We start from the raw sequence: 23,145 nt of genomic DNA on the forward strand, positions 1-23,145 counted from the left end.
CGCATCAAAACTCATTCATTTTCCTTTGTTCTGAACGGGGTGTTATTTCATTTGCACAGGTGGAAATGATAGTTGCAGCCCTGAATGCACGTTGTGTTGAGCAAGAAAAGAAGATAGGCAGACAGTTAATGGAATTTCAGCATAGATTTGACGCGAAATTCCTCACCCTGAGCGAAGAGTTAATCGACATTAAGAGTAAATCTGGCAGTAATCCTAGGCTCTCGCTGCTCGAGGACGAAATTAAGGAGTTAAGGAGGGAACTAAAGGTATGTCATGTTGTGCATTTTTTATTGTTATGAATATGTTCCTCCATATTCATTATTGTTATAATTGTTACAGGAATTAAAAAACCAAACTAAAGTCAGCCGACAATCCGAGTCACAGAAAGCAGGCGTTGAGGTAATAATTACGGCCCACCACATAAGTAGTATTACCAAACTAATTCTAATTGACCATTTTTTGTTGTTGTAGGAACAAGTCAATGTGTGCAGTGATCCCTTCATGGCGACTCCTAAGTTCGACGCATCCACGCCACATACTTCGACTCCAACACCAAGTGCCAGACACGTCCTGCCAAACAAGGACGATCCTCGAATCACACCGTTGAAGCCTCTGTTTGATAATGATTACGTGCTCACCGCAGAGGACAAAGAGGCAGCCATTTTCATCCGGGGAACACACGGCCCTGTTGAAGTTGTTCAAATCGGAACAACTGAAGCCAATTTACGATAAAAAATACATCTGTGGTGATGTAAGCCCCTTGTACTCCATTGTACATCAACTATTTGAACTGTTGGCACATCATTATATAATTACAAATTTGGTAGGTTATTATGGCGTATGCTCACATCAGCGGAGTTGAGACTGATACTACCTCAGTCATATCCCCCAATGAAACCAGAAAGCTTTTACAAACAAAAGGGGTTATTCCAAAGGGCCGTGGAAGCTCGTGGGTTCAGCGTGTTGCAAATAAATTTGTAGGACGCCGGAAGGTACCCGTTTTCCTCACTTTCATATATCATAATAGATAGTGTAGATGAAATATTTCAGGGGTCCCCCGAACCATAATTGTTACCTTATCTACATTATTCCGTGGCATGAGTCCTCTTTGACTTTACGGCAGGTCCACATCCCGTTGAATGTGCATGATAACCAGTGGATGGCAATGGTGTTCAATTTCGACAAAGAAGAGATTCAAATCCTAAACTCCTTGAAAAATCAATTTGACGAGTCCAAGGAAACTGCTCTTGTAAGCTTTATCTTGCTGCGTCTTTATTGTCGCATGGCACATGAACTCCCAAATCACCGTAACCCTTCGTAATACTCATATTATGCTAGGTGGAGGCGACTCAGGCCTGCATGGACGAAGCAGTGAAGGACGGCTTGGTAACACCAGCTAAGCCCGTCAAATTTACCGGCTGGGAAGTAGTACGCTATGACGACATACCGCAACAGAATGACGGGTACGTACAACCTCCTAAATTATTCCTTGCCAACACGTTCAAGTTTACTAAAACCTAAACTAAACACCGCAGGCATTCATGTGCGTTTTTCACACTGAAGTACATGTTGACATGGAACGGTGAAGTATTTACCGAAAAAGTGTAGCAGGTGAGTCAAACACTATATTTTCTTGTAGAATATCTTATGAATGAACGCTGTGCTGACATATGTGTCGCTTATCAAATGTAGTCACAGATAGATATTTTTAGCTGGAAAATAGTTTCAAGCTTGCTGCGTTCAGATTGCAACAGTCTTCGCATGGAAACATACAAGTAGCCCATAACGGTTAGCGAAAAAGCACGAATATTTTATTTTATTCACATGTGTCATGACGCTACCGAATGCACTGATGTCTGCTGTACAGGCGGAGACGTATGAAGCCCATGTTGCATCACAACCTATGGATTCACAAGACGATGTCCAAGAAATTATCGGTACTGTTGAGTGTAAGATATCAGACACGTCGAGCTCCCCAAAGGATCCCGACACCCCGAGGTCCCCAAAAAAGCGGAGAGCACGTGGACACCCAAGGAAGCATGTCGATGAAGAGCAAGCTAAAAAAGCAAAAACTATTGAAGAGCTGAAAGTGAAATTTTATAGCAAGACCATTGCTAAACAAGTGTATTCTTCGATATCAAGATGATCACGCAAGACATCACAAGCTGTATCGAGCCCATTCAAGTCAACCAAATGGTAGTTTAGGTACGTACTGGGTAGCACTATTGTTAGCACTACTTATGATACATTTGTCATTTACGATTTGGTGATTGTACTTTATCAAACGTGCATCGACGAGCGGTGAAAGATGGCTTGCTAACACCAGCTAAGACTATAACAAAGTAGGGTATGATAACATACCACAATATAGCAATCTCTGCTTTCGCAGTACATACTTTTGGCAATCACGAACATTATATACTTTTGGCAATTAGGGTTACATGCTCAGTTCTTTTGGTTGAACTGCCAATAGGTCATTCTGCCAATCATTTGCATGATGTACTTTTGGCAATATCTTATACAACCTAAGTGCATGTCAAAAAGTGGAAATAGGTACTTTTGGCAATCATGTGCATGCTACATATCTGGCAATTACTAATGCATGCTCATTTGTTTTGCTTCAAATGACAGTATGTACTCCTGGCAAACATTTGTGTGCTCTACTTTTGGCAGCTATTAATACAAGCTCATTTATAATGCTTTAACTGTCCATAGAAATAAATTGAATGTCATTATTTCTAAACATACCAAATTCAGTGCAAGATATAGCATTAGCATCTTCAGTTAGAGTCATAACATATATGTACCATATATCACCATAGTGGAGGTATTAGGCAAGGTTTGTTGGGGATCGTAGCAGAATTTTAAAATTTCCTACGCATCACCAAGATCCATCTATGGAGTATACTAGCAATAAGGGGAAAGGAGTGCATCTACATACCCTTGTAGATCGAGAGCAGAAGCGTTCCAATGAACGGGGTTGATGGAGTCGTACTCGCCGTGATCCAAATCACCGATGACCGAGTGCCGAACGGACGGCACCTCCGCGTTCAACACACGTACGGAGCAGCGACGTCTCCTCCTTCTTGATCCAGCAAGGGGGAAGGAGAGGTTGATGGAGATCCAGCAGCACGACGGCGTGGTGGTGGAAGTAGCGGGATCTCGGCAGGGCTTCGCCAAGCTTCTGCGAGAGGGAGAGGTGTTGCAGGGGGAGAGGGAGGCGCCAAGGGCTGTGGTGCTGCTGCCCTCCCTCCCCCCACTATTTATAGGCCCCCTGGAGGGGGGGCGCCGGCCCTGGAACCCATCTACATGGGGGGGGGGGCGGCCAAGGGGGAAGGGGGTGGCTTCCCCCCCAAGCCAAGTGGGGCGCCCCCACCCCTAGGGTTTCCAACCCTAGGCGCAGGGGGAGGCCCACGGGGGAGGCGCCCCAGCCCACTAAGGGCTGGTTCCCTTCCCACTTCAGCCCATGGGGCCCTCCGGGATAGGTGGCCCCACCCGGTGGACCCTCGGGACCCTTCCGATGGTCCCGGTACAATACCGATAACCCCCGAAACTTTCCCGGTGGCCGAAACTGGACTTCCTATATATAATTCTTCACCTCCGGACCATTCCGGAACTCCTCGTGACGTCCGGGATCTCATCCGGGACTCCGAACAACTTTTGGGTTTCCGCATACTAATATCTCTACAACCCTAGCGTCACCGAACCTTAAGTGTGTAGACCCTACGGGTTCGGGAGACATGCAGACATGACCGAGACGCCTCTCCGGTCAATAACCAACAGCGGGATCTGGATACCCATGTTGGCTCCCACATGTTCCACGATGATCTCATCGGATGAACCACGATGTCGAGGATTCAATCAATCCCGTATACAATTCCCTTTGTCAATCGGTATGTTACTTGCCCGAGATTCGATCGTCGGTATCCCAATACCTTGTTCAATCTCGTTACCGGCAAGTCTCTTTACTCGTACCGTAATGCATGATCCCGTGGCTAACTCCTTAGTCACATTGAGCTCATTATGATGATGCATTACCGAGTGGGCCCAGAGATACCTCTCCGTCATACGGAGTGACAAATCCCAGTCTCGATCCGTGCCAACTCAACAGACACTTTCGGAGATACCCGTAGTGTACCTTTATAGTCACCCAGTTACGTTGTGACGTTTGGCACACCCAAAGTACTCCTACGGTATCCGGAGAGTTGCAGGATCTCATGGTCTAAGGAAAAGATACTTGACATTGGAAAAGCTCTAGCAAACGAACTACACGATCTTTGAGCTATGCTTAGGATTGGGTCTTGTCCATCACATCATTCTCCTAATGATGTGATCCCGTTATCAATGACATCCAATGTCCATAGTCAGGAAACCATGACTATCTGTTGATCAACGAGCTAGTCAACTAGAGGCTTACTAGGGACACGTTGTGGTCTATGTATTCACACATGTATTACGATTTCCGGATAACACGATTATAGCATGAACAATAGACAATTACCATGAACAAAGAAATATAATAATAACCATTTATTATTGCCTCTAGGGCATATTTCCAATAGTCTCCCACTTGCACTAGAGTCAATAATCTAGTTACATTGTGATGAATCGAACACCCATAGCGTTCTGGTGTTGATCATGTTTTGCTCTAGGGAGAGGTTTAGTCAACGGATCTGCTACATTCAGGTCCGTATGTACTTTACAAATATCTATGTCTCCATTTTGAACACTTTCACGAATGGAGTTGAAGCGACGCTTGATATGCCTGGTCTTCCTGTGAAACCTGGGCTCCTTCGCAAGGGCAATAGCTCTAGTGTTGTCACAGAAGAGAGTCATCGGGCCTGACGCATTGGGAATCACCCCTAGGTCGGTAATGAACTCCTTCATCCAGATTGCTTCTTGCGCTGCCTCTGAGGCTGCCATGTACTCCGCTTCACATGTAGATCCCGCCATGACGCTTTGCTTGCAACTGCACCAGCTTACTGCTCCTCCATTCAAAATATACACGTATCCGGTTTGTGACTTCGAGTCATCCAGATCCGTGTCGAAGCTAGCGTCGACGTAACCCTTTACGACGAGCTCTTCGTTACCTCCATAAATGAGAAACATATCCTTAGTCCTCTTCAGGTACTTCAGGATATTCTTGATCGCTGTCCAGTGTTCCATGCCGGGATTACTTTGGTACCTTCCTACCAAACTTACGGCAAGGTTTACATCAGGTCTGGTACACAGCATGGCATACATAATAGACCCTATGGCCGAGGCATAGGGGATGACACTCATCTTTTGTCTATCTTCTGCCGTGGTCGGGCATTGAGCCGTGCTCAATTGCACACCTTGCAATACAGGCAAGAACCCCTTCTTGGACTGATCCATATTGAACTTCTTCAATATCTTGTCAAGGTACGTACTCTGTGAAAGACCAATGAGGCGTCTGGATCTATCTCTATAGATCTTGATGCCTAATATATAAGCAGCTTCTCCAAGGTCCTTCATTGAAAAACACTTATTCAAGTAGGCCTTTATACTTTCCAAGAATTCTATATCATTTCCCATCAATAGTATGTCATCCACATATAATAAGAGAAATGCTACAGAGCTCCCACTCACTTTCTTGTAAACACAGGCTTCTCCATAAGTCTGTGCAAACCCAAACGCTTTGATCATCTCATCAAAACGAATGTTCCAACTCCGAGATGCTTGCACCAGTCCATAGATGGAGCGCTGGAGCTTGCATACCTTGTTAACATTCTTAGGATCGACAAAACCTTCCGGCTGCATCATATACAATTCTTCCTTAAGAAAGCCGTGAAGGAATGCCGTTTTGACGTCCATCTGCCATATCTCATAATCATAGTATGCGGCAATTGCTAACATGATTCGGACGGGCTTCAGCTTCGCTATGGGTGAGAAAGTCTCATCGTAGTCAACCCCTTGAACTTGTCGATACCCTTAGCGACAAGTCGAGCCTTATCGATGGTGACATTACCATCCGCGTCTGTCTTCTTCTTGAAGATCCATTTATTTTCTATGGCTCACCGATCATCGGGCAAGTCAGTCAAAGTCCATACTTCGTTTTCATACATGGATCCTATCTCGGCTTTCATGGCTTCTAGCCATTTGTCGGAATCAGGTACCGCCATCACTTCTTCATAGTTCGAAGGTTCACCGTTGTCTAACAACATGATTTCCAGGACAGGGTTGCCGTACCACTCTGGTGCGGAACGTGTCCTTGTGGACCTACGAAGTTCAGCAGTAACTTGATCCGAAGCTTCATGATCATCATCATTAACTTCCTCCCCAGTCGGTGTAGGCACCATAGGATCATCTTCCCACGCTGCGCTACTTTCCGGTTCGGAAGGGGTGACTATCACCTCATCAAGTTCCACTTTCCTCCCACTTAATTCTTTCGACAGAAACTCTTTCTCCAGAAAGGACCCATTCTTGGCAACAAAGATCTTGCCTTCGGATCTGAGGTAGAAGGTATACCCAATGGTTTCCTTAGGGTATCCTATGAAGACGCATTTTTCTGACTTGGGTTCGAGCTTTTCAGGTTGAAGTTTCTTGACATAAGCATCGCATCCCCAAACTTTTAGAAACGACAGCTTAGGTTTCTTCCCAAACCATAATTCATACGGTGTCGTGTCAACGGATTTCGACGGAGCCCTATTTAAAGTGAATGCGGCAGTCTCTAAAGCATAGCCCCAAAATGAGAGCGGTAGATCGGTAAGAGACATCATAGATCGCACCATATCCAATAGAGTGCGATTACGACGTTCGGACACACCATTTCGCTGAGGTGTTCCAGGCGGCGTGAGTTGTGAAACGATTCCACATTTCCTTAAGTGCGTACCAAATTCGTGACTTAAATATTCTCCACCACGATCTGATCGTAAGAACTTTATTTTCCTGTCACGTTGATTCTCAACCTCACTCTGAAATTCCTTGAACTTTTCAAAGGTTTCAGACTTGTGTTTCATTAGGTAGACATACCCATATCTACTTAAGTCATCAGTGAGAGTGAGAACATAACGATATCCTCCGCGAGCCTCAACACTCATTGGACCGCACACATCAGTATGTATGATTTCCAATAAGTTGGTTGCTCGCTCCATTGTTCCGGAGAACGGAGTCTTGGTCATCTTACCCATGAGGCATGGTTCGCACGTGTCAAATGATTCGTAATCAAGAGACTCCAAAAGTCCATCTGCATGGAGCTTCTTCATGCGCTTGACACCAATGTGACCAAGGCGGCAGTGCCACAAGTATGTGGGACTATCGTTATCAACTTTACATCTTTTGGTATTCACACTATGAATATGTGTAACATCACGTTCGAGATTCATCAAGAATAAACCATTGACCAGCGGGGCATGACCATAAAACATATCTCTCATATAAATAGAACAACCATTATTCTCGGATTTAAATGAGTAGCCATCTCGAATTAAACGAGATCCAGATACAATGTTCATGCTCAAAGCTGGCACTAAATAACAATTATTGAGGTTTAAAACTAATCCCGTAGGTAGATGCAGAGGTAGCGTGCCGACGGCGATCACATCGACCTTGGAACCATTCCCGACGCGCATCGTCACCTCGTCCTTTGCCAGTCTCTGCTTATTCCATAGTTCCTGTTTTGAGTTACAAATATGAGCAACCGCACCGGTATCAAATACCCAGGAGCTACTACGAGTACTGGTAAGGTACACATCAATTACATGTATATCACATATACCTTTGGTGTTGCCGGCCTTCTTGTCCGCTAAGTATTTGGGGCAGTTCCGCTTCCAGTGACCACTTCCCTTACAATAAAAGCACCCAGTCTCAGGCTTGGGTCCATTCCTTGACTTCTTCCCAGTAACTGGCTTACCGGGCGCGGCAACTCCCTTGCCGTCCTTCTTGAAGTTCTTCTTGCCCTTTCCTTTCTTGAACTTAGTGGTTTTATTCACCATCAACACTTGATGTTCCTTTCTGATCTCCACCTCCGCGGATTTCAGCATTGAATATACCTCAGGAATGGTCTTTTCCATCCCCTGCATATTGAAGTTCATCACAAAGCTCTTGTAGCTTGGTGGAAGCGACTGAAGGATTCTGTCAATGACCGCGTCATCCGGGAGATTAACTCCCAGCTGAGACAAGCGGTTATGTAACCCAGACATTCTGAGTATGTGCTCACTAACAGAACTATTTTCCTCCATTTTACAGCTGAAGAACTTGTCGGAGACTTCATATCTCTCGACCCGGGCATGAGCTTGGAAAACCATTTTCAGCTCTTCGAACATCTCATATGCTCCATGTTTCTCAAAACGCTTTTGGAGACCCGGTTCCAAGCTGTAAAGCATGCCGCACTGAACGAGGGAGTAATCATCAGCACGTGATTGCCAAGCGTTCATAATGTCTTGGTTCTCTGGGATTGGTGCTTCACCTAGCGGTGCTTCTAGGACATAATCTTTCTTGGCAGCTATGAGGATGATCCTCAGGTTCCGGACCCAGTCTATATAGTTGCTGCCATCATCTTTCAGCTTGGTTTTCTCTAGAAACGCGTTGAAGTTGAGGACAAGGTGGGCCATTTGATCTACAACACATATTGTAAAGATTTTAGACTAAGTTCATGATAATTAAGTTCATCTAATCAAATTACTCAATGAACTCCCACTCAGATAGACATCCCTCTAGTCATCTAAGTGAAACATGATCCGAGTTAACTAGGCCATGTCCGATCATCACGTGAGACGGACTAGTCAAGATCGGTGAACATCTCCATGTTGATCATATCTTCTATACGACTCATGCTCGACCTTTCGGTCCTCCGTGTTCCGAGGCCATGTCTGGACATGCTAGGCTCGTCAAGTCAACCTAAGTGTATTGCGTGTGTTCCGAGGCCATGTCTGTACATGCTAGGCTCGTCAACACCCGTTGTATGCGAACGTTAGAATCTATCACACCCGATCATCACGTGGTGCTTTGAAACAACGAACCTTCCCAACGGTGCACAGTTAGGGGGAACACTTTCTTGAAATTATTATAAGGGATCATCTTACTTACTACCGTCGTTCTAAGAAAATAAGATGCAAAACATGATAAACATCACATGCAATCAAATAGTGACATGATATGGCCAATATCATTTTGCTCCTTTGATCTCCATCTTCGGGGCACCATGATCATCTTCGTCACCAGCATGACACCATGATCTCCATCATCATGATCTCCATCATTGTGTCTTCATGAAATTGTCACGCCAACGATTACTTCTACTTCTATGGCTAACGCGTTTAGCAACAAAGTAAAGTAATTTACATGGCATTATTCAATGACACGCAGGTCATACAAAAAATAAAGACAACTCCTATGGCTCCTGCCGGTTGTCATACTCATCGACATGCAAGTCGTGATTCCTATTACAAGAATATGATCAATCTCATACATCACATATATCATTCATCACATCTTCTGGCCATATCACATCACATAGCACATGCTGCAAAAACAAGTTAGACGTCCTCTAATTGTTGTTGCATGTTTTTACGTGGCTTGTATAGGTTTCTAGCAAGAACGTTTCTTACCTACGTAAAACCACAACGTGATATGCCAATTTCTATTTACCCTTCATAAGGACCCTTTTCATCGAATCCGTTCCGACTAAAGTGGGAGAGACAGACACCCGCTAGCCACCTTATGCAACTAGTGCATGTCAGTCGGTGGAACCTGTCTCACGTAAGCGTACGTGTAAGGTCGGTCCGGGCCGCTTCATCCCACAATACCGCCGAAACAAGATAAGACTAGTAGCGGCAAGAAGAATTGGCAACATCTACGCCCACAACTGCTTTGTGTTCTACTCGTGCATAGTAACTACGCATAGGCCTGGCTCATGATGCCACTGTTGGGGATCGTAGCAGAATATTAAAATTTCCTACGCATCACCAAGATCCATCTATGGAGTATACTAGCAATGAGGGGAAAGGAGTGCATCTACATACCCTTTTGGATCGCGAGCGGAAGCGTTCCAATGAACGGGGTTGATGGAGTCGTACTCGCCGTGATCCAAATCACCGATGACCGAGTGCCGAACGGACGCCACCTCCGCGTTCAACACACGTACGGAGCAGCGACGTCTCCTCCTTCTTGATCTAGCAAGGGGGAAGGAGAGGTTGATGGAGATCCAGCAGCACGACGGCGTGGTGGTGGATGTAGCGGATCCCGGCAGGGCTTCGCCAAGCACTAGCGGGATCTCGGCAGGGCTTCGCCAAGCTTCTGCGAGAGGGAGAGGTGTTGCAGGGGGAGAGGGAGGCGCCAGGGGCTGTGGTGCTGCTGCCCTCCCTCCCCCCCCACTGTTTATAGGCCCCCTGGAGGGGGGCCGCCGGCCCTGGAACCCATCGACATGGGGGGGCGGCGGCCAAGGGGGAAGGGGTGGTGGCTTCCCCCCCCCCCCCAAGCCAAGTGGGGCGCCCCCCACCCCTAGGGTTTCCAACCCTAGGCGCAGGGGGAGGCCCAAGGGGGGGTGCCCCAGCCCACTAAGGGCTGGTTCCCTTCCCACTTCAGCCCATGGGTTCCTCCGGGATAGGTGGCCCCACCCGGTGGACCCCCGGGACCCTTCCGGTGGTCCCGGTACAATACCGATAACCCCCGAAACTTTCCCGGTGGCTGAAACTGGACTTCCTATATATAATTCTTCACCTCCGGACCATTCCGGAACTCCTCGTGACATCCGGGATCTCATCCGGGACTCCGAACAACTTTCGGGTTTCCGCATACTAATATCTCTACAACCCTAGCGTCACCGAACCTTAAGTGTGTAGACCCTACGGGTTCGGGAGACATGCAGACATGACCGAGACGCCTCTCCGGTCAATAACCAACAGCGGGATCTGGATACCCATGTTGGCTCCCACATGTTCCACGATGATCTCATCGGATGAACCATGATGTCGAGGATTCAATCAATCCCATATACAATTCCCTTTGTCAATCGGTATGTTACTTGCCCGAGATCCTATCGTCGGTATCCCAATACCTTGTTCAATCTCGTTACCGGCAAGTCTCTTTACTCGTACCGTAATGCATGATCCCGTGGCTAACTCCTTAGTCACATTGAGCTCATTATGATGATGTATTACCGAGTGGGCCCAGAGATACCTCTCTGTCATACGGAGTGACAAATCCCAGTCTCGATCCGTGCCAACTCAACAGACACTTTCGGAGATACCCGTAGTGTACCTTTATAGTCACCCAGTTACGTTGTGACGTTTGGCACACCCAAAGTACTCCTACGGTATCCGGGGAGTTGCACGATCTCATGGTCTAAGGAAAAGATACTTGACATTGGAAAAGCTCTAGCAAACGAACTACACGATCTTTGAGCTATGCTTAGGATTGGGTCTTGTCCATCACATCATTCTCCTAATGATGTGATCTCGTTATCAATGACATCCAATGTCCATAGTCAGGAAACCATGACTATCTGTTGATCAACGAGCTAGTCAACTAGAGGCTTACTAGGGACACGTTGTGGTCTATGTATTCACACATGTATTACGATTTCCGGATAACACAATTATAGCATGAACAATAGACAATTATCATGAACAAAGAAATATAATAATAACCATTTATTATTGCCTCTAGGGCATATTTCCAACAAGGTTGACCGCAATGCACTTAGGGTAGGTGCTTACAAGGTAAACAATAGTTTAATGAAGCAACGATGCTTATTAGTACAGGGTAGACACTTAATTAGGCGCCTATCATGTACAAATTGGCACTGCTTCAGAAAACCATGTTTAATATTGCTAGCATGTACCTAAGCACATAGCATTGGAAGTTGGCCATTACCAGAAATGAGCAATGTACTACCAAACACTTAAACATAGCATGTTAAACACTTGCAACCCAAAAGATAAACCGGCGCATAAGTTGAAGCAGTACGGTGGGGCAGAAGTATCACACGACAACCATAACATAAAAACAGTCTTAACTAGGGTGGGCCAGCAGTAACAACCAAGCAGCGCATCAGATCCTCGGCATCTTGGCCGGACGAGGAGGCCTCGGGAGGTAGAATGGCAGATGCCCCATCGCGTACTTCCTGAGACAGGCACCAAAGGCGGCATGTTTAGCCTGGACGTGGGGCTTGCGGTTCCTCCCATTACCACGGCCGATATCGGTGCCATGCATGATCAGGCTGTCGTAGTCGCTCTTGATACTCGCGCAGCAGAAGGGGCAGGCTATGTTGCTGTAGAGCCTGTTGGAGCCGCTGCGGTATGGGATTTCCCCATTCCGCAGCCTCCTGAGGACGTAGCGGCTCTTGCTGTCCCTTCTCTCCTTACTATCATCCACGTGTTCATCATCTTCCTATGTGCTAGTTGATCGATAGCTATGTCAGATTAGGAATACAGAAATATAGCATTTCATAAGAGTATCAAGTACATTCCGAAAGTAGGAATACAAAAATATGATCAATCAGATGATTCACACAACATGTACCTCATGTATTGCAATATATGTTTATGTATTATTTATTATCTTTTCTTGTTCTTTTTTCTTTGCTTTGCATGCGTAGTTGTTCTCCCCTGTAAAGAAGTACTCCTATTTGTACAATCTAAGTTGACAATTAAATAAAGGGTTCAGGTTTTAGGGTATGAACAAATCATTTTACTCCATTCAAGCACATATTTTATTTCATACTGAAAATCGATAATTCCAAAAACAGGATCATTTCTTGCCATTTCTTGCAACAATATTTTGTATGATCTGGTTTTATCATAAAGAGATACCAGACAATATCTAATTTAATGATATTCAAACTAGATGAGTACATACTACAAAGTAAAACTACCGCATCAACAAAGAAAAGATTGCCCTCACTTGATATTTTGAAGACAACAGAACATATGAATCATGTCATGAATTATGTATAAAAAGAGAAATTTTGGATTACATAGGTTGCGAACATAAGAAATTATGGCTTTAATTACTCATCCTTGTTGCTAATAATTACATAGGGTGCGTACATAAGAAACTCTGCAATGAATTACTGACTGCAATCAGAAAATATCTTCACAATATAGCTGTAAGGCTTCATGATTTTCATCAAATAAACCAGTTTTTCTGACAACTAAATAAATGTACTGTTTACTAGGTCTCAACAGATTTGGTAATCAGATTGAAAATAAGATGCATAGTCCACTTCATTATATGGAAATCATGAAGCAGATAGAAAAAGTTTGCACTGTTAAGGTATGAAAGATTCTATAAGAAAGGACAAAATGTGGTATCAGCTTTGTGCATATGGAGAATTATGATTACGCTTAGTAATGAAAAATTCTATATAGTGAGAATGCAATAGAAAATCTTGTTGCTAGAAATGTACTGTTGCATGGACTTGGCATGCATGATTACTGATGTGGCATAGTTTCATGGACTGATTTGTGCAAGAGAAGAACTAATCCATGTTAGTTGTTAATGGCAGACAGTGTCCGTAAATTGTTACCACATGCATCAGTACTAACCAGATGCATGACTCGATGATGTGGCCCAGTTTCATGCATACCAAAACAAGATAATGGGTTGCCACTATTGAAGAACTGAGCATAGTTTCATGAAAGCAAAACCAGATAATGGGTTGCACAATTGAGGAACAGAGCATAGTTGTAACATGGGTTCTACTGATTTAAACTCTCATCACTGATAGTCTTGTTGGTACTAGCGAGGCACACATGCATTGGGCGTGAAAGCAACAGTTAATGTCAATTATTTCAGATGCACTTTACATTGCTATGCTACTACTGTAGCAATGGATTTTTTTGTGTGTATTTTTTTAATAAAGTGATAATGTTTTTGCATATTATGCATTCAGATTCACAAAGTTCAAAGCATTAGCAATTCATTTAGAAGAAAAGAGTTTACGCTGTTAAAGTATCCAAGATTCTAGAACAATGGAGAAACATAGTGCTATGAGGTTGTTTGTGCATAGGTAGCATTGTGCTTAAGCTTACAAATGAAATATTCTAGATAGTATGCATGCTTGGAATTTTTCTTTTGTAGTAAATAAGATATCGAATGGCCAAAAATGCTTGGATTTCCCATCTATCCACTGATACGTCTCCAACATATCTATAATTTTTGATTGTTCCATGCTATTATATTATCTGTTTTGGATGTTTACTGGGCTTTATTATACACTTTTATTATATTTTTTGGGACTAACCTACTAACCGGAGGCCCAGTGCAAATTGCTGTTTTTTTGCCTATTTCAGTGTTTCGCAGAAAAGGAATACCAAACAGAGTCCAAACGGAATGAAACCTTCGGGAGAGTTATTTTTGGAACAAACGTGATCCAGAGGACTTGGAGTGGACGTCAAGAAAGAAGCGAGGAGGCCACGAGGCAGGGAGGCGCGCCTGCCCTCCCTGGGCACGCCCCCCACTCTCGTGGGCCCTTCGCAGCTCCACTGACCTACTTCTTCCTCCTATATACACCCATATACCCCGAAACCATCGAGGAGCACCACGAAACCCTATTTCCACCGCCGCAACCTTCTGTACCCGTGAGATCCCATCTTGGGGCCTTTTCCGGCGCTCCGCCGGAGGGGGCATTGATCACGGAGGGCTTCTACATCAACACCATAGCCTCTCCGATGATGTGTGAGTAGTTTACCTCAGACATTCGGGTCCATAGTTATTAGCTAGATGGCTTCTTCTCTCTCTTTGGATCTCAAAACAAAGTTCTCCTCGATCTTCTTGGAAATCTATTCGATGTAATAATTTTTGCGGTGTGTTTGTCGAGATCCGATGAATTGTGGGTTATTGATCAAGATTATCTATGAACAATACTTGAATCTCCTCTGAATTCTTTTATGTATGATTTGTTATCTTTGCAAGTCTCTTCGAATTATCAGTTTGGTTTGGCCTACTAGATTGATCTTTCTTGCAATGGGAGAAGTGCTTAGCTTTGGGTTCAATCTTGCGGTGTTCGATCCCAGTGACAGAAAGGGAACCGATACGTATTGTATTGTTGCCATCGAGGATAAAAAGATGGGGTTTATATCATATTGCTTGAGTTTATCCCTCTACATCATGTCATCTTGCCTAATGCGTTACTCTATTCTTATGAACTTAATACTCTAGATGCATGCTGGATAGCGGTGGTTGTGTGGAGTAATAGTAGTAGATGCAGAATCGTTTCAGTCTACTTGTCGCGGACGTGATGCCTATATACATGATCATGCCTAGATATTCCCATAATTATGCACTTTTCTATCAATTCCTCGACAGTAATTTGTTCACCCACCGTAATACTTATGCTATATTGAGAGAAGCCACTAGTGAAACCTATGGCCCCCGGGTTTATTTTCCATCATATTAATCTTTCATCAACTTGCCAATTTCTGTCGCCGTTTATTTTGCAATCTTTACTTTCCAATCTATAAAATAAAAATACCATTTATCTTATTATCTCTATCAGATCTCACTTTTGTAAGTGGCCGTGAAGGGATTGACAACCCCTTTATCGTGTTGGTTGCAAGGTTCTTATTTGTTTGTGTAGGTACGAGGGACTTGCGTGTGGCCTCCTACTGTATTGATACCTTGGTTCTCAAAAACTAAGGGAAATACTTATGCTACTTTGCTGCATCACCATTTCCTCTTCAAGAGAAAACCAACGCTGTGCTCAAGAGGTAGCAAGAAGGATTTCTGGCGCCGTTGCCGGGGAGTCTACGCACAAGTCAAGACATACCAAGTACCCATCACAACTCTTATCCCTCGCATTACATTATTTGCCATTTGCCTCTCGTTTTCCTCTCCCCACTTCACCCTTGCCGTTTTATTCGCCCTCTTTTCCGTTCGCCTCTTTTTCTCCTGCTTCTTGTGTGCTTGTGTGTTGGATTGCTTGTTTGTCACGATGGCTCAAGACAATACTAAATTGTGTGACTTTTCCAATACCAACAACAATGATTTCCTTAGCACTCCGATTGCTCCTCTTACCGATGCTGAATCTTGTGAAATTAATGCTGCTTTGCTGAATCTTGTTATGAAAGATCAATTCTCTGGCCTTCCTAGTGAAGATGCCGCTATCTAAACAACTTTGCTGATTTGTGTGATATGCAAAAGAAGAAAGATGTGGATAATGATATTGTTAAATTGAAGCTATTTCCGTTTTCGCTTAGAGATCGTGCTAAAACTAGGTTTTCGTCTTTGCCTAAAAATAGTATTGATTCTTGGAATAAGTGCAAAGATGCTTTTATCTCTAAGTATTTTCCTCCCTCTAAGATTATCTCTCTTAGAAACGATATTATGAATTTTAAGCAACTTGATCATGAGCATGTTGCACAATCTTGGGAGAGGATGAAATTGATGATACGTAATTGCCCTACACATGGATTGGATTTATGGATGATTATACAATTTTTTTATGCCGGATTGAATTTTTCTTCTAGAAATCTTTTAGATTCGTCCGCGGGAGGCACTTTTATGGAAATCACTTATGGTTAATTATTCTCAATGGCACACCGAAAGATCTACTAGTAAAAAGGTTCATGCGATAGAAGAAATTAATGTTTTGAGCGGAAAGATGGATGAACTTATGAAGTTGTTTGCTAATAAGAGTGCTCCTATTGATCCTAATGATATGCCTTTGTCTACTTTGATTTAGAATAATAATGAATCTATGGATGTGAATTTTGTTGGTAGGAACAATTTTGGTAACAACGCGTATAGAGGAAACTTTAATCCTAGGCCGTTTCCTAGTAATTCCTCTAATAATTATGGTAATTCCTACAACAACTCTTATGGAAATTTTAATAAGATGCCTTCTGATTTTGAGACTAGTGTTAAAGAGTTTATGAATTCACAAAAGAATTTCAATGCTTTGCTTGAAGAAAAATTGCTTAAGGTTGATGAATTGGCTAGGAACGTGGATATAATTTCTCTTGATGTTGATTCTTTGAAACTTAGATCTATTCCACCTAAGCATGATATCAATGAGTCTCTCAAAGCTATGAGAATTTCCATTGATGAATGCAAAGAAAGAACCGCTAGGATGCGTGCTAAGAAATATTGCTTTGTAAAAGCGTGTTCTTCTAGTTTTTATGATAATAGGGATGAAGATCTAAAAGTGATTGATGTGTCTCCTATTAAATCCTTGTTTTCCAATATGAATCTTGATAATGATGGGACTGGAGATGAGTCAACTTTAGTTAAAAGGCGTCCCAATAATTCGGAGTTTTTAGATCTTGATGCAAAAAATTGGTAAAAGTGGGATTGAAGAGGTCAAAAATTTACATAGCAATGAACCCACTATTTGGATTTCAAGGAATTTAATTATGATAATTGTTCTTTAATAGATTGTATTTCCTTGTTGCAATCCGTGCTAAATTCTCCTGATGCTTAATAGTCAAAATAAAGCTTTTACCAAACATATCGTTGATGCTTTAATGCAATCTTATGAAGAGAAACTTGAATTAGAAGTTTCTATCCCTAGAAAACTTTATGATGAATGGGAACCTACTAATAAAATTAAGATTAAAGATCATGAATTCTATGCTTTGTGTGATTTGGTTGCTAGTGTTCCCACAATTCTAAAAACTTTGTGTGATGTGTTAGGTTTCCGTGAATTTGATGATTGTTCTTTAAACTTGCACCTTGCGGATTCCACCATTAAGAAACCTATGGGAAGGATTAATGATGTTCTTATTGTTGCAAATAGGAACTATGTGCCCGTAGATTTTATTGTTCTTGATATAGATTGCAATCCTACATGTCCTATTATTCTTGGTAGACCTTTACTTAGAACGATTGGTGCAATTATTGATATGAAGGAAGGGAATATTAGATTCCAATTTCCGTTAAGGAAAGGCATGGGACACTTTCCTAGGAAGAAAATTAAATTACCTTATGAATCTATTATGAGAGCCACTTATGAATTGCATGCCAAATATGGCAATACTTAGATCTATCCTTGTTTTTATGCCTAGCTAAGGGCGTTAAACGATAGCGCTTGTTGGGAGGCAACCCAATTTTATTTTTCTTTCTTTATTTTTGGTGCTGTTTAGTAATAAATAATTCATCTAGCCTCTGGTTAGATGTGGTTTTTGAAGGAAATATGCCCTGGAGGCAATAATAAAGTTATTATTTATTTCCTTATATCATGATAAATGTTTATTATTCATGCTAGAATTGTATTAACCGGAAACATAATACATGTGTGAATACATAGACAAACAGAGTGTCACTAGTATGCCTCTACTTGACTAGCTCGTTAATCAAAGATGGTTATGTTTCCTAGCCATAGACATAAGTTGTCATTTGATTAACGAGATCACCTCATTAGGAGAATGACGTGATTGACTTGACCCATTCCGTTAGCTTAGCACCCGATCGTTTAGTATGTTGCTATTGCTTTCTTCATGACTTATACATGTTCCTCTGACTATGAGATTATGCAACTCCCGTTTACCGGAGGAACACTTTGTGTGCTACCAAACGTCACAACGTAAATGGGTGATTATAAAGGTGCTCTACAGGTGTCTCCAAAGGTACTTGTTGGGTTGGCGTATTTCGAGATTAGGATTTGTCACTCCGATTGTCGGAGAGGTATCTCTGGGCCCACTCGGTAATGCACATCACTATAAGCCTTGCAAGCATTGTGACTAATAAGTTAGTTGCGGGATGATGTGTTACGGAACGAGTAAAGAGACTTGCCGGTAACGAGATTGAACTAGGTATCGAGATACCGACGATCGAATCTCGGGCAAGTAACATACTGATGACAAAGGGAACAACGTATGTTGTTATGCGGTCTGACCGATAAAGATCTTCGTAGAATATGTGGGAGCCAATATGGGCATCCAGGTCCCGCTATTGGTTATTGACCGGAGACGTGTCTCGGTCATGTCTACATAGTTCTCGAACCCGTAGGGTCCGCACGCTTAAAGTTACGATGACAGTTTTATTATGAGTTTATGTATGTTGATGTACCGAAGGAGTTCGGAGTCCCGGATGAGATCGGGGACATGACGAGGAGTCTCGAAATGGTCGAGACGTAAAGATCGATATATTGGACGACTATATTCGGACTTCGGAAAGGTTCCGAGTGATTCGGGTATTTTTCGGAGTACCGGAGAGTTACGGGAATACGTATTGGGCCTTATTGGGCCATACGGGAAAGAAGAAAAAGGGCCTCAAGGGTGGCCGCACCCCTCCCCTTGGTCTGGTCCGAATTGGACTAGGGAAGGGGGGCGCCCCCTTCCTTCCTTCTCTTTTTCCCTTCCTCTTTTCCTATTCCATATGGGAGGTGGAATCCTACTAGGACTAGGGAGTCCTAGTAGGACTCCACACTTGGTGCGCCCCCTCCTAGGGCCGGCCTCCTCCTCCCTTGCTCCTTTATATACGGGGGCAGGGGGGCACCCCAGAGACACAACAATTGATCCTTGAGATCTTTTAGCCGTGTGCGGTGCCCCCCTCCACCAAATTACACCTCGATAATACCGTTGCGGAGCTTAGGCGAAGCCCTGCGTCGGTAGAACATCATCATCGTCACCACGCCGTCGTGCTGACGAAACTCTCCCTCAACACTCGGCTGGATCGGAGTTCGAGGGACGTCATCGAGCTGAACGTGTGTAGAACTCGGAGGTGCCGTGCGTTCGGTACTTGATCGGTCGGATCGTGAAGACGTACGACTACATCAACCGCGTTGTGATAACGCTTCCGCTGTCGGTCTACGAGGGTACGTGGACAACACTCTCCCCTCTCGTTGCTATGCATCACCATGATCTTGCGTGTGCGTAGGAATTTTTTTGAAATTACTACGTTCCCCAACAGTGGCATCCGAGCCTGGTTTTATGCGTTGATGCTATGCACGAGTAGAACACAAGTGAGTTGTGGGCGATATAAGTCATACTGCTTACCAGCATGTCATACTTTGGTTCAGCGGTATTGTGAGATGAAGCGGCCCGGACCGACATTACGCGTACGCTTACGCGAGACTGGTTTCACCGTTCGGAGCACTCGTTGCTTAAAGGTGACTGGCGGGTGTCTGTCTCTCTCACTTTAGTTGAACCGAGTGTGGCTACGCCCGGTCCTTGCGAAGGTTAAAACAGCACCAACTTGACAAACTATCGTTGTGGTTTTGATGCGTAGGTAAGAACGGTTCTTGCTAAGCCCGTAGCAGCCACGTAAAACTTGCAACAACAAAGTAGAGGACGTCTAACTTGTTTTTGCAGGGCATGTTGTGATGTGATATGGTCAAGACATGATGTGATATAATGTGTTGTATGAGATGATCATGTTTTGTAACCGAGTTATCGGCAACTGGCAGGAGCCATATGGTTGTCGCTTTATTGTATGAGATGCAATCGCCATGTAATAGTTTTACTTTATCACTAAGCGGTAGCGATAGTCGTAAAAGCAATAAGTTGGCGAGACGACAACGATGCTACGATGGAGATCAAGGTGTCGCGCCGGTGACGATGGTGATCATGACGGTGCTTCGGAGATGGAGATCACAAGCACGGTGCTTCGGAGATGGAGATCACAAGCACAAGATGATGATGGCCATATCATATCACTTATATTGATTGCATGTGATGTTAATCCTTTATGCATCTTATCTTGCTTTGATTGACGGTAGCATTATAAGATGATCTCTCACTAAAATTTCAAGATAAAAGTGTTCTCCCTGAGTATGCACCGTTGCAAAAGTTCTTCGTGCTGAGACACCACGTGTTAATCGGGTGTGATAGGCTCTACGTTCAAATACAACGGGTGCAAAACAGTTGCACACGCGGAATACTCAGGTTAAACTTGACGAGCCTAGCATATACAGATATGGCCTCGGAACACAGAGACCGAAAGGTCGAGCGTGAATCATATAGTAGATATGATCAACATAGTGATGTTCACCATTGAAACTACTCCATCTCACGTGTTAATCGGACATGGTTTAGTTGCTTTGGATCACGTAATCACTTAGATGATTAGAGAGATGTCTATCTAAGTGGGAGTTCTTAAGTAATATGATTAATTGAACTTAAATTTATCATGAACTTAGTCCTGATAGTATTTTGCAAATTATGTTGTAGATCAATAGCTCGCGTTGTTGCTTCCCTGTGTTTATTTTTTGTTCCTAGAGAAAAATTATGTTGAAAGATGTTAGTAGCAAAGATGCGGATTGGATCCGTGATCTGAGGATTATCCTCATTGCTGCACAGAAAAATTATGTCCTTGATGCACCGCTAGGTGACAGACCTATTGCAGGAGCAGATGCAGACGTTATGAACGTTTGGCTAGCTCAATATGATGACTACTTGATAGTTTAGTGCACCATGCTTAACGGCTTAGAATCGGGACTTCAAAGACGTTTTGAACGTCATGGACCATATGAGATGTTCCAGGAGTTGAAGTTAATATTTCAAGCAAATACCCGAGTTGAGAGATATGAAATCTCCAACAAGTTCTATAGCAAAAAGATGGAGGAGAATCGCTCAACTAGTGAGCATGTGCTCAGATTGTCTGGGTACTACAATCGCTTGAATCAAGTGGGAGTTTATCTTCCAGATAAAATAGTGATTGACAGAATTCTCTAGTCACCATCACCAAGTTAGTAGAACTTCGTGATGAACTATGGTATGCAAGGGATGACGAAAGTAATTCCCGAGCTCTTCGTGATGCTGAAATCGACGAAGGTAGAAATCAAGAAAAACATCAAGTGTTGATGGTTGACGAGACCACTTCAAGTGTTGATGGTTGACGAGACCGCTAGTTTCAAGAAAAGGGCAAAGGGAAAAAGGGGAACTTCAAAAAGAACGGCAAGCAAGTTGCTGCTCAAGTGAAGAAGCCTAAGTCTGGTCCTAAGCCTGAGACTAAGTGCTTCTACTGCAAAGGGACTGGTCACTGGAAGCGGAACTACCCCAACTATTTGGTGGATAAGAAGGATGGCAAAGTGAACAAAGGTATATTTGATATACAGATTATTGATGTGTACTTTACTAGTGTTTATAGCAATCCCTCGGTAATTGATACTGGTTCAGTTGCTAAGAGTAGTAACTCGAAACGGGAGTTGCAGAATAAACAGAGACTAGTAAAAGTGAACAAAGGTATATTTGATATACAGATTATTGATGTGTACTTTACTAGTGTTTATAGCAACCCCTCGGTAATTGATACTGGTTCAGTTGCTAAAGAGTAGTAACTCGAAAACGGGAGTTGCAGAATAAACAGAGACTAGTAAAAGGCGAGGTGACGATGTGTGTTGGAAGTAGTTCCAAGATTGATATGATCATCATCGCACACTCCCTGTACTTTCGGGATTAGTGTTGAAACTAAATAAGTGTTATTTGGTGTTTGCGTTGAGCATGAATATGATCTGATCATGTTTATTGCAATACGGTTATTCATTTAAGTTAGAGAACAATTGTTGTTCTGTTTACATGAATAAAACCTTTATGGTCATACACACCAACGAAAATGGTTTGTTGGATCTCGATCGTAGTGATACACATATTCATAATATTGAAGCCAAAAGATGCAAAGTTAATAATGATAGTGCAACTTATTTGTGGTACTGCCGTTTAGGTCATATTGGTGTAAAGCGCATGAAGAAACTCCATACTGATGGGATTTTGGAATCACTTGATTATGAATCACTTGATGCTTGCGAACCGTGCCTCATGGGCAAGATGACTAAAACGCCGTTCTCCGGAACTATGGAGAGAGCAACAGATTTGTTGGAAATCATACATACAGATGTATGTGGTCCGATGAATATTGAGGCTCGTAGCAGGTATCATTATTTTCTGACCTTCACAGATGATTTGAGCAGATATGGGTATATCTACTTGATGAAACACAAAGTCTGAAACATTTGAAAAGTTCAAAGAATTTCAGAGTGAAGTGGAGAATCATCGTAACAAGAAAATAAAAGTTTCTACGATATGATCGCAGAGGTAAAATATTTGAGTTACGAGTTTGGCCTTCAGTTAAAACAATGTGAAATAGTTTCACTACTCACGCCACCTGGAACACCACAGTGTAATGGTGTGTCCGAACGTCATAACCGTACTTTATTGGATATAGTGCAATCTATGATGTCTCTTACCAATTTACCACTATCGTTTTGGGTTATGCATTAGAGACAGCTACATTCACGTTAAATAG

This window comes from Triticum aestivum, chromosome 2D (assembly GCF_018294505.1).
Source record: "Triticum aestivum cultivar Chinese Spring chromosome 2D, IWGSC CS RefSeq v2.1, whole genome shotgun sequence".
Classification (NCBI taxonomy): Eukaryota; Viridiplantae; Streptophyta; class Magnoliopsida; order Poales; family Poaceae; genus Triticum; species Triticum aestivum.